This window comes from Lissotriton helveticus, chromosome 4_1, assembly GCF_964261635.1.
Source record: "Lissotriton helveticus chromosome 4_1, aLisHel1.1, whole genome shotgun sequence".
NCBI lineage: Eukaryota > Metazoa > Chordata > Amphibia > Caudata > Salamandridae > Lissotriton > Lissotriton helveticus.
Window position 1 is genome coordinate 1014276892 of NC_136063.1, and position 13917 is coordinate 1014290808.

The window sequence follows — 13917 nt, forward strand, 5'->3', positions numbered from 1 at the left end:
GCATTAGTCTGGACACAGATTGGTCATGCTCAGTACAATCGTTAAACAATGTTCATAAGACCATTCTCCAGAATGCAGTGTTTCCCAGATATTACTTTTGACCAGATGGGCTAGCCAACGAGAGACATCCATCAGTACTGGTTGCTCAAGTCCTATACCATGGCAGGCTCTGTAGCAAGTGTGGCCCACACAGTCTTTAACTGGTAGTTCTGTGGATTTTTAACCAACAAAATCCATCCATGGGCAGCAGTCCACCTTCTGGTCTCCTAGAATGCAGTCACCCTAAAGCTCCACACTTGGCGTTGCTGCATCGGTCACCAGCTGCCCTTAGGAAGAACCCTCTCAGCCGAAAGACCAGGGCAGTGTGACTATTTACATGGTCTCTCTCTAGCGAGAGAAAGTTGCAGAGACAGCATGCAGGTCAGAAAATTCTATAGTACAGGAACTGCCTATTACATTTGCTTGTTCTGCAACACCTCTTACAGCATCCATTGTGTCCCATGACCTTCATCGAGCAATGGCCCTCGGCCTCACGCACTGGATCAGGCTTACGATCCATGCAAGTACACCTGCCTAGAACCACTACATCCAACATCCAGTCAGTCCTTCTGCCCTCAATTTGTAAACACGTGGAGTAAACCCAAAGTCACATTTGTGTTTAGAATTTCATCCCTCCTTTCATAGAGTAACTAAATATTGAACTAGGTAGATTTAGTGTTGTGGACACTGCATGTTGTGGACACTGCATGTAATCCAAGAGCTAAAATGATACCAGGGGTTTTGGATTTCAGACGTTGAAACCAACGCTAGGGAAATGGGTGCATGGTCATCCTGCCTTCGAAAATTTCGTCAGAACAGCCCAACAACCTTTGCCCTCAGACATTAACTATGAGAAGAAAAGAAAATGCACACAACAGAGTAATAAATGAGACCTGTCTGAAGTACCAAAAAACACCAGAAGAACAGTCTACTAGTGGTAAACATTTGCTCAGCCATTAGTCATTCTATTCGCGTGCAGCTAAGTTGGTCAGGTACTAGGCCAGGTCATATACCTCAATCAATGTCAATGTAGTTTTTTGTAAGTTGGTGATCTTTACCTATCAGCATTCATAAAAGTAAGTACTTTCAGAAGACTCCGACTAACCTATATTTTCCCCTTAATTTGGGGTAGAAAAGGGATTACAGCCATGCGGCTGGATGACCCAAACCTACCCATTGTTTCCAGCAAGGCCACTGGAAGGCTGTCATTTGGGTGACCGAGCGTACAGTCACTGAATAATTTTAAATTTAATTAACGTAATCAAGACTCTTCCAGACTTCCTTCAAAAAGCTAGTATATTCGTCACAAGCTCTCTGCCACATACATTTTTAATCCTAAAAAGCAGTTAAATTATGTACACCACTCTAGACAAACTACACCAAAGTGTTGCTTATCTGAAACAAGTAAGGTAGACTGAATGGTGTCCAAATACCATGGCTGAAAGCCATCTGCCTTCAAGATCAGATGCTAGCATTCTGGAATTGTATTTTAAACCTCACACCACTGGTGACCAGCATGCCTGTGGTACGACTCACAATAAAATATATATATTTTTTTTACTTAAAAAAATAAAACAAAAACTACCTTCCCGCCTAGTCCGGAGTCTTTGCTCTGATCTTCCAGGAACAGGAAGCACTCTGCACAGAGGCTCTCCTGACCAATCAATGCAGCATTGCGATTGGTCTGAGTGCTGAGACAAGGGGCACAGCCAGGGCCTGGGGTGGAGAGCATGTTCCATATGCAGGCTTTAATGCAGCCTGCATGGCGAACAGGATAAGTGCCTATGACTGTTTTGGGTGGTCCAAGATTGCCGACCAAGCAGTCACTGCACACTTGCGAGGGTTGTACCACTCCTCCCATGCTTCAGCCTGACCCCCTCAGCAAGCTGCAGCAGCAAGAGTACTATATACAACATTACGTTATCATTTTATTTCTTCCTTTTCCTGCTTGAAGGCAGTGAGGCAACGCTCCTCTGCCTTAGTGGAGGAGCCGCCACTGCTTCTCAGCAGAAGCTTTAGGCTTACTATTCGGGTGAAGAGCACATGTGCTTTTCAAATACTCCTATTGAGGTAATCTTGAAGATTCCCATGTAGGCAGCTGTATGTGCCTTCTGTAAGAGCTAAATGTTACATCTAGAGGAGCCATGCTCATTGTGCACAGGCATGATGCTGACATTTACTTTAGTGAAGCAACAAGAGATTGAGAGATGCTATTCTAAAAAATAAAAAAGGCTGGAATATTGCCAAATGTTGAAAGTTAGTGGTGGAAGAGGTGACTTCACTACTAGTGTCTATAGTAATTATCCTGTACTTTGTTCTTAATCCATCAGCCGTAAAAGCTGTATACTTCCATAGACAATCCCATCTCTAAGGAGGGTAAAGTACCAATAAAAGATAACCAAACTGCCATGACATTATCAAGCCAAACAGAGCCATAAATAGGACCTCAGAAAGCACCTGCTAGGCTGCAAATTGCAAGCAGCATTGTGAAGGTCCAGGCATACATTGGGCTAATACCCTTACAATAAATGAGAGAGAATACATAACTATCACTGGGCAATATGGGCCTATAATGCCATAAATTCGTGACTTTTACAAAAGATGTTTTTATTCATGCTTGACTGACACTGCAGGCAAGTCTTAATGTTTTGGGAAATGTGTGTTTTGTTGGGGATAATAAAATATTTGCAACGAAGTCTTATAAATCAGATTTTAAAATGTAAACAGAATTGGAAGAAAATTAAACAAGCAATTTGAAATGGGTTACTTTGGTAGTAGAGAAGAGTTTACCAAGACACAAAAAGAGAATAAAGTGCAACGCGGGACAGTACATTGTTGCAGTCGGGGACGTTGGTTTTTTATAGTTCACACAAGGGAGGATTCATTGTTAAAGGTTTGCATCAAGGATGGGACTGCAAGGGGGAGCTTGCATGGTATAGTAATCAATGTTCTAAGAACAGACCTAAGATTATGAAAGCATTACAATATACCTGCTACTAACATTTGCTTTGGAAAGTTATATATTCTGCAAATTAATTACGCACTCCATTATGGGAAATAATTCTCAGCAAGACCGTTTGCAAGTTACATTCTTTGAAACCACTGGCAAACATTCAAGAGGTATATATTTAAAAATAAACAGTTTTTAGGTTGTACTCACAGATAGACCTGGGAACTCTTCCTTTAGAAGCTTGCTCAACTCCTCCTGGTTCAGCTCTCCAGTCTTCCCATCAGCCCCTGAGTATTTCTTGAATGTCTGGATCATAGCCCCACACAGCTCTTCCAGAGGCATCTTGACTGTTTCGATCTGTAAAGCGTGTACACAGAAACCCTCAGGCTGGTTCAAAGAAATTCCAGCTTCACAAATGACAGAGTCCCTCACTCTAGCAGGTAGAAACCACAGGCCAAAAGGTACTAAATTATCTATAGGTTCCCCAGCCCCTCTGTACTGTTTGTCCAAGCCAGACAGGAGCTCTGTGGTGCTGCTCTGGATGGTTAAAATGAGGATTACTCTTTGCCCTTACTGGCCAGTGTCAATAACAGCATCCCTTGAATTTGGGTTACCCTATAGTTTTTATCTGGTCTTAAGTTTCTCAAAAGTATTCAAAATGCAGCCTATTGGCACTACACAAAGTACAAATGAACATTCTGATCCCAATCTCATGCACTCCGGCCAGCTCGAAGATTGCCTTCTCTGTGCTATTTTACTCTGCGGCCATCAACCATTCTTCATGTTCTCCACTAGAGTGTTAACACATCTACTCCGGGTCAGAGGTCAGTGTACAAGCAGCAAGGACTCCACCTTACCCCGTTCACATTAGACCAGACGGGTGGCAGTTATTGGAGCGACAGCAGCTTTGAAGGAAGGTATGCAAGAAAGATCTGGGCCCTTTCATCCTGATGGGGCAAAAGCTTGGCATTTGGAGTGGTTGCTATAGGGACCGCAGTACTCACCTTTACTTAGGGCTTTGATAGTCGCAGTAAGGACAGCAGACACTGATCGGTGTGTCCAGTGCAGTCAAAATGCCGATCAGCAAGTTATGAAGTCGTCAATGCCAAATTTGAGCCAGTGGTGGCCACCAGCAGGGCTGGGGTGAACATACCAGGGGTTTGACTGGAAGTACGGGCCAGTTTTGTTCTTGGGGCAGGTTTATCCCTTAGGGGAGGGGGTGGTGGGAAGTGAAGGAAACTTTTCGGCTTCAAAGCACCCACTGCAGAGCTCCTTTTATGCCTGGCAGTTCTCAGCAACATTGTCAAGCTCTGGTGAAAAATATCCCTGCTGGGCAGGGATCTGAGTTTTGTCTAGTGCCAGTTTTGACTCATGTAAAGTAGCGCAAAACGCATGTACCATGCAAATCACAGCACTTTGTGGATCTCTGTGAGTTACTGCTTTTTTCAGAGTTACTTGCAGTTCCTAAGTTACAGTTGTAACTAGCACAGGGACCCAAGAACTGACAAAGTTCAAACAATTAGAAAGTAATGTTTTTCCCCACGGTCTTTCCTTAATCAATCTTTTAAAGGCTTTGTTTAGGTAGAAATAAATTGCTAGTAAAGTCAACCCTAATCACTGTAGGTTTTGAATCCAGAGTTTGTGCTTCTCCAGAAGAAGCACTTAACAAATACCTACCAGTGTGGATGACATTAAAATCCTACACATTGTAGTCACCTTTGTCATATGTAAGATTTTCTATACACCTATTAACTCCCATCTCACCAATTTTCTCTGCATATGTACACAATGTAAAGTGCGCCAACACCCTACACTGGTAGGGGAAGGTGCTATAAACCAAATTAAGTACATGAGAGGTGAACTATGGAGAGAAGATGAGCACTTGTGTACAGTGACAGAGAGGAAGTGGGTGAGTAGGAGACCATTAAGGAGTCCAAAACAATTTGGTCTCACTGAGTGCCACCTGCTCCGCTTATTGGGGTGGAGGATACCAACAACCATTTAAATGATCCTTCCCTTTGCTCCGCTACTTGGCTGTGCTTAAGAGTTTGTGTGAGCTCTTACGTTTTATTTAAATTCATGTTTTATGCTAAACATTTTATTTTTTGTGTTCACCGTTAGAATGTCTGTGGGTTATACTTCCCTACCTTGGGGCACTGCAAGGTCATCATTTCCTGTGCTTTAAAAGCAAAATTTAACAGAATAGATCCAAAGGGTTGACCAAGGCACCATTTTTTCACTAATTCTCGTGGGGGGGCATTCCCCTCAACAATCTCACCTTATATCCATGCATTGTTTGGGCCAATGGTGTGACCAAAAGTGAGGGGGGCCCTGCAAAGTGCATGGATGAGTCCCCCTACATGGCCCACCACTTTTGCTGAGGGGCCCTGTGGAGCTAGTCTCCCCCACCAGGCAGGGGCTTCTGTTATGCCACAGGCTTGGTCTGATCTGACAATGTGCCAGGGCTGCTTTAGGTTCCTAGTCCGACCCTACCTACCAGCACCTTTTTAGGGGACTATGACTTCTGTTTATTCTCAGACTATGAACAAGATAGAAGAAAAAATAAGTGCATTGGCAAAGCAATTAGATCTGGTCTCTAGGACCTGTGTGCTTTGAGAACGGTTCTTAAGCACGCTACTGATCTATTTGAAGAAAGGTGTAAATCTAAGACTTTCCTTAGATGCCTTAGGCGAGGGGGGGGGCTCACTCAGACCAGTGCCACCCTGCTGCTTCTCAGAACTGACGGTAGCACTGTTTTGCAAAAATTATTGTCTCGCAAGTGAGATGCATGTGCTGGCACGCATGCTCTAGCCCAAAGGAGAAAAAGGTAAATATAAGAATAGTGACAAAGTAGGGTTGAAGAAAAACATTAAATAAAAAATAAACTCATCAAGAGTGAGCGAATAAGGCGAGCTGTGCCTGATGGTGGATAACAGACATGAGGTTCAAATCAAGACTAGACAGCCTTGTAATTTTAGCAACCCTGACATTAGGCAGTGCAGTTCTGAGAAAAACTTAGTGCCCCACGAATTATTCTTTTAAGAATGAAGCACCGAGTCCTCTCAGCTCAACGTCGTTCACTTTGTGACGCAGATACCAGAAGAAAACATGTGGTTTAAAGATAATTTTGCTGTTCCGTTTTAGCCAAATAAACTACCCGAGGGAGTTACACCTATGGCTTTTCCAAGCTGCCCATGTGAAAGTCCAGGTTTCTCTTTGCATTTTGAGACAAGTAGACTTGTTACTTCAGTCATTAAACCCAGCTTGGAGTACAAAAATGCTAATTTGACTGGAGCACCACGTCATGCACCTGTGGAATATAGCTATTATATGCAATATGGGATGGATGAGTATATTAGCTTTATCAAATTATGGACCGAGGAGACCTTAAATTGCATCCATGCAAAGCTGCCAAGTGGTCAACTTTAGTTGCATTGTAAGCTACACCCCGGCAGGTTAATTTCATAGCGGTCACGCTTTATCAGCTGCCCCAACTCCGGAACTTGTAAACCTGCTTTTTGCCTTCTCTATAGAATACGCAACACTACAAGCAACAGAATACAGGACTTTTAGGGTCCAGTCAGACCGATCAGGGACGGTTCCAATTCAGCCAATCTTAAGAGCTCTCACATTATTCGGGTCAATGCACGAGTAGCACGTGCAGGCCTAGCCTCCTCTGCATTATGAAGCTTGCGATGTTTGTCACAGCCCCAGAGAATACATACGCCAGAGTACCAAAATGTAGAATTCTGAATAAGTAGGTGGACTAGACAGAATACGATGCAGCTTGGACCTGGAAAATGCAAAAGCTCTCCATTCGGTCCATTACGTCACAACTACAAGCCCCAGAATGCTCTAAAACACCACAACGGGCTGATGCACAGAAGACAAGTAGTAACTTCCCCAAGCATGGCCAGTATTTCACTGGCGTCAATCAAGTGCTTGGTCTTTACATATACAAACGACTTTTCATTTAATTTGAATACAAACGTTTACCTGCCTATCTCCAGACGCTCTAATCCAACCAAGGAAAGCTGCGACTATTCACAGTAGGACAGTCTCGCATACCAGGCTCGTCTTCGCATTCTGAAGGACTACAGCCATGTGTGTCTCAAAACCAGGACCACAGCCCCCAAAAGGCCAAGAGACAAGCCCTGGACTGGAGCAACTAGTCACCCATAGGCCTGGGACACTCGACAGTTAAGAGACAATTCCTGGGTAGTGCGTTCTGAAAACTTAATTTTATCGTTTAACCACTTGGTAAGGCACCAGAGAATCGCATTGTAGTCACCCAGAACAGACCATAAACCACCATGCTGCGTTGAATCACGTTATTATCACCCAGAACAAGCCACAGACAGCGGGGAATCACGCAGTTGTCACCCAGAACAGACCACAAACACCCTGTATACCAACCAGAGCCGAAACACAAGCCGTGAACGTAGTAGGACCTGGAGAAGGAAGCTTAGTGCACGTGCGCTCTCATAGGCCTTTTTAAAGGCCCTCCAGCCCCTCCCCTTTACACCAGGTGCGGGCCGCACACGGGCTGCATGAAACACACGGTCGGGCTCACTTAAAGGGCAGTCAGAGAGTGCACGAGGGGCTTATCTAACAGGTCAGTGAGCGTGGTCCGTTTTTAGGGCGGTTATTGATCTGAATAATGATCTGCTGGGCCTGTTTTTGCTGTTCACGTCCCACACATTGTCTGCAGCAACATCAAATCCATGCAGTATTCCCTACATTGCAAAACACTTACATGGCGTGTCTTTTTATACGTTCTGAACTGCCCCAATTTGCACCTATGGGCCACTTTTTTAGCTACCTAATTCTCAAATAGGGTCACTTTTATTTTAGGGGCCTATTTTATATCACAGTCCCCTCGTGTTCAACCTCAACGAGTTTGAAGCTTCCCAAGCCCTGGTTGACGCCTACTCAGAGTAAATACCAGATTTTCAGCTTTGTTTTTTCCAGAAAGGACTTTGATGTCACTAAAGTCCATAATTAAGGATAGTTTTTTTCCCTCTGGGGTTTTAGACGTACCCAGATTCTCATATTAACCACAGCCCTGGAAGCATCGCTTTCATCAACGTTTTCTCCCCTTGTTTGTCGCATGAGTAGGCCTGTTTTGTTTGTCATCCCTCACCTGGACACAATAAGGAGGATTTTCAGAGCTCTCCAGGTCCCGTTTCCATGTGTAACTCACCTAGTTCATGTTTCTACTGTGCACTGTGGGATTTGTAGTCCCCTTTATCCCATTACAGTGGAGAGACTACAAATCTCAGAGTGCAAAGAACAGTCCTAAACTGGATGATGAGCCACTGACTATGGACCTGGGAATCTTAGGAGCTCCGGGATTTCTTGTCCACGCCTTAAAACACAAACAGGAGAAATTGGTTGTCATTGGAAACGTTTTATTGTTTTTCTTTTTACCAAATTCTTCTCATGGATGCTTGATAATGAAATGCATTTCCTCATTTCGTTGTGGGAGTAAGTAAACCCTCTGTAATGCAGGCATGGATACATTTTATGAAGCACATACTCAGGACTGAAGGCTTCCAGGCACTTGAGAGAACATTGTGTGTGTTTGTATATTTGGATTCTGTGTCACGGTGGCCCCCGATCCTTCCTCGACATAAATATCAGATCCTCACTCTACCCAACAAAGACCACCGAGGTCCGTAGTAAGTTTTGGAGTCCAGACCCCCATGGCCATTCAGCACTTGACCTCAACTGAGAAGGCTACCGGGGTGGAAGTGTTGAATCACTTGTTTTGTCAGAAATCTGAGATGGTGTCAGATGAGCTGTCAGTTGCCAAAAAAAGGCCCCACTGTCCAAGCAGGAAGCCCCTTTGAGACACTAGCTGATAATCAGGGCAGTGCCACTGGACGGCCAAGGAAACCATCATCTCTCGTAGCAGCCGGCCATTCCCTTAAGAGCCAGTGTGAAATTCCAACTTTAGACGTCAGCCGGAGTCTTAATGGGGTTACTGAGAAAAAGAACAATGGGTAATCTGTGAATCATAAATTCAATCAGCCAGAGTTTACCTGTGAGTTTAGTCTGATTAGTTTCTTTTGTGCTCAGGTTTATCGTTCTTTTGTTTTAAGTACAAAAAAGGGTTTTTCCAGAATTCTCTCTCAGTTCTCAAAAGTATTGTTTTTCGTTTGGTAGTTTCTGTGGTAACTAAGGCTGGATGTTGTTAAATTTTTCCTCTGGCCTTCAGGACTGATTTTGCCCTTCACGTAGAACATACAAGAACAAGGCAAGTAGTCACATGTGTTTAATGTCGCATTCACCCCTCTGCAGCGCTTGCACTGTGCTTGTGAAATCTATTGTTTTTATTATAAATCTTAAAAGAGACCACCAACCCGCCCCCTCGCTTTCCTGGATTTTCACTGATTCCCGTGCTTGTCACTTTATTTTACTCCAATTTCCATTGGCTGTAGCATATTTTCCTGCATTTACCAGTGCTTTTTTCTCATCTATTTCTCGTATTAGTTTCCTGTTGCCGAAATACTGTTAACATCCACATTGGTGGAACTATTTTTCCCATAAAGTTTTCTCTCGTAATGCTTTTTCGCCTTGCAGCAGATTTATATAGCGCAATGTATGACCTGGAGAAATTAAGTGATTTTCCCAGAATCACAGGATGTTGCGCCGCCGAGACTTGATCGGCGATCCCTGACCATTGCGCCACATCCTCTCAGCTCCCAAGGTACTTTCTTGCTGAGTGGTTGTTAATTCTTTTACTTATCCAGTTGAATTGAGTGTTCCGCTAAATTTGTAGGGTTTACCTAGGGAGCCCGCACATTTACGCACGGGCTGATAAAGGGACGCAAGTGGATAGTTTGATGTACCGGTTGGTGTGAGATGGATTCGTGCACGCTAGGTACTACCCATGTGTTCATGCCAGCTCACCTTCCAGTCCCTGTGCCCCTCCCTTTTCACCAACATGCTTCTGGCATGCTAAGCCTTTAACACTCCACTGCCAGCTACAGCACAGCGGAAAACAAAGAAAATCCACTGCCAGCCTCGGGCTATTAAGATATGTTTGCACAGGGCATGCGCAGGGCATGCGCTGGACATGGGCAGTATGGGCAACTGCCCAGGGCCTTGCTCTCTGCCCACTAGCTTTGGGCCCTGCACCAGTGCAACACACCACCAATCTTCCTGTGCCATTGCCAATCCCATTGAAGAAAGGTGTCTGTTTGCAATTGGGCTTATAAGAGGCTGCCCCCTCCCTGGGCCTCTCAAGGATGGTTTGGGAAGGCCTCAGGGAAGGGGACACTTCATTTTGTGCCAGTTGCAAGGAGGCCTTATTGCAAGTGTGTCCAGCAATTAGACCTGCTGCCTGCCTGCCCATTGAGAGACACTGCAGGACACCTGTTGTCAGCACTTTACAGGCTACACTGTTTTAACTCTCAGCCCTCAACCTATTCTCACTCCTTCAGCCCGATATGAGCTGTGAAAGAGGTGCTTGTAGGTGGGAGGGAGTGGAGCTGTGGCCCAAGAGCCGTCTACATAAAGCAGCTTCTGGAGCCCTGAAGGTGTCACTTATGTAAATTAGAGGGGCCTTGCACATTCCACTTCGCCCGGGGCCCCAAAAATTGTAGAACCGGTCCTGTGTGTGCATGTGTAAAATGTGGGGTATACAGAGGGGTTATTCACTAGCTGGGAATAGCCCTGGCCTGTGCCGCCGCTCCTCGGTGCTCTGTGTCTGCCTGCATTTCGCCAGTCAAGTGGCACTTTATTGAAACTCCATCTCCGTACTATGGACCTGTCAAGTGCTTCCGAGGCAACCACAGCTGCTCTCTGTGTCTGCAGGGTTGGATTGGTAAAGCGAGCACTCAGGTAATGTCAGAAGTACCGGTAGCCGAGTTCTAGCTGTGGTCTTCTTTTTTGGGCAGCCTGGGACTGTCTGTGCTGTTAGGATGCTTCCAGTGGCCCAGTGGGTGCCTCAGTGGCATTTCTAGAGGCAGATGGGCGAGGTATCACTCCCTTTCTCTCGCTGTCCCAGCCCATTAATGTATGCAGGGGGCCTGAGTGGAAGTGGTCTCACTTGCATTCATGGGTGGCTCAGCAGTGTGAACTAATCTGTGCATTTTGTAACCAAGTGAAGTTAACAAAACATGCCCCCCATCCCCTTTCTTTTCATAAAACTTTGCTGAAGCAGTGTTTTGCGGAAAGGTAATTCGCACATGTGGGCCACTTATTTGTGGTGTGCCTGGGCCGATTTTTTTTTATCCCAATCCAACCCTGTATGTCTGTTCCCCAATATCCTCCTGACCTCCAGGCATTCTCTCCGCTCTTCCTTCTCTCTGCATGAGCTTGGGATTCTCCTTTTCCCCATCTTTGCATCCTCATGGCACACTTCCTTTGTTCTTCTGTTTCTCACACTTTACGTCTTTCTTCCTTTTCCTGGTAGGCCCGCTGTCTATTCCAGGGTCATGCTGTCTGGAAGCATCAGTGCTGGTGGCAAGGACAATGTTTCCTGTTTAAGATCCGTAATCCCCTTACATTATTCTATAAATGGAGTTAGTGGGACAAGCTAGTGAACAGAAGGTATTAAGCAAATTCTTCTAGGATGCACACATTTAGATTTTGGTCCCATATCTGTTTCTTATTATGAACTTTAGCAGGTGCCTAGTGTGAGGTCATCGGAGTTAGAGGACATGGTTTTAGAGGTACTGTTGGACTTCGCCCTGCTTGCAGGGTCATCCCTTAACGTTTTGCCTTTCTCCTAGCCCTTTCGCTGTGATGGAATTGGTGGGTTCAGGATGTTGGACACTTTGGCGCTGGTTAGCAGTGCAAAGTGGGTGTGCGTTTTGCCTTACATAGGAATATTGCGACCCCCCTCCCTTTAGGGGCCATGTCCCCCATGGTAGGAAACGTATATGCCATGTGTGGTGTGAGAGGAAAATAGTAAATGTTGTGTAATGGTGTACGCACCTTTATTTTCACCATTGCAGAAATGTCACTTTTAAAATGGACGCCATTTCTGTCTGCTTGTGCCGCCTGCCTGTGGTGGGTTGGTGGTCTAGTGTTTGAAGTGACAAGGTGCTCTACACTTCCCCCAGTGACAGTTGAGGCTGGAACTGCCAGAGACCTTCTAGAAGCTTCCAGCTCTTTCTGGTAGGTGGGAGGAGGGGTTTATATGTAGAGCAGTAGAGATGCCATGTGCTCAGACTGAGGGTGGACTGGAATGAGAGGGGACACTCTGCCAGGAGGTACAGCCGCATGGGCCTGTGTGCTGGCCCCTGAGCCCATCTGTACTCCTCTGCTGTCCACAGGGCCAGTGAGACCCTTTGCTGGAGTGAAGACTGCTATGTCAGGAGGAGTGCCACTTTATGGGAGATGACTGCTTCTAGGAGCTGCTGTCTTGTACTGATGAGTGCCCACTGTCTGCTGATCTTGCCCAGCCTGGCCTGCCTGCTCTGCTGCCCTAGCACCTTGTGAGTGCTATATTTTGACTGCCTGCACTCCAAGGAGGTGAGGAGCGTGGGCGCTACTCCTACGGGTGGGACTCTGGAACTGTGAGTCACCTAGTGCCTGGTGAGCGCCATACTTGAAGTGACTGTGCTGCTCTGCCTGCACTCTAGCGCCTGGTGGGCACTGGTTTCCTGATTACCAGAAGAGGTACACTATCTTCTGTCCCTGAAACTTCTAGTGGGACCTAGTGGCTCGCAAGCCCTATATTCAAGGTGCCAGGGGAAGGGGAGCTGCGCCTGCAGCGATGTGCTGTCAAAGTGCTATATTTCAATTCTCCTGCATGTGTGCTGCTTTGGGGTGCTTTCAGAGTGCCATATTTATATTGACTGTGCTCTGCTTGCTGACAAGGCGCTACAACTGTACCCAGGAGAAGAGGAGCGGACGTCGGCAGCGCCGGGATTCTAAAGCACTATGAGGGCATCCCGGCGTGTGGGATTCCCCTCTGCCTGCTTGGGTGACAGTGGACAGGTGCAACGTATTGGGGGGCGTTGTACTCCTCAGGAGAAGAGAGAGAGGAGTGAGAGGCACTCCTGCCCTGCCCCAGTGCTTTGCACACTTTGCTTTTGCTGTTTTTGCAGCCAGCCCTGACTTTGCGGGACATAGGGCATTTGAGCCCCGGAGAGAGGCCAGTTGGCCTGGGGCCAGTTTCAGAGTGTTGTGCCTCCGATTGGGGCGAACTGTGTTTATGCTCCGAGGCCTTTTGCTCCATATGATTTCTTTCATATTATTGTTGCATAATGCATTTGTACCTAGGATGATACCTAATGCTTTTCCCTCCAGTTTGCAGTGTTGATTTTGGGCCATTGGTAATTTGAAAGCCCCCGAGTAGGGGCTCCCCAGGCGCAGTAGTGCCAGAAGCGAATCTGCAACTTTGGGGCAGCTTTTCCAGGTATATTTACATAAAGTGTAGTGTTAATGTTGCTTATGCCTAATGCATGTGTTTATATCACTAATGATTTCTTTCCCCCCTAATGCTTACAGGATGTTTGAGGGTCACTAGGGATGCACCATTATGCTAATGTTCTGTCCTAATGTGCGCAATGATGAAATGCCTCATGTGTATGCCCCATTCTAATATGATTAGGCCCCATGTACCGCAAGAGGTGCCTTATGCATCTGCTAATGCTTAAGGTGATGTTGCCTAGCGTTTTTACCCTAATGAGAATGCTTCATGCCTACTATGTTTATACCCACAGGTTGATGCCTAATGCTTTTCCCGCCTAATAGGTTATTCATACTGTTTATTTGCCTATTGCAGTAATGCTCGCAATGCTTTTACTCTAACGCTACCTTGTGGGGGTCCTGCGTAAAGTGCCTAATCTAAGGTGTTTAATGCTCCCATGCTTTAGGCCCCAGCTGAGTATGGTGTGGCTACTGATATGAAAAATATGCTCAACCGTTATGCCTAATGTATTCGTGTTTTCAGGTCCACTGTGACGGTA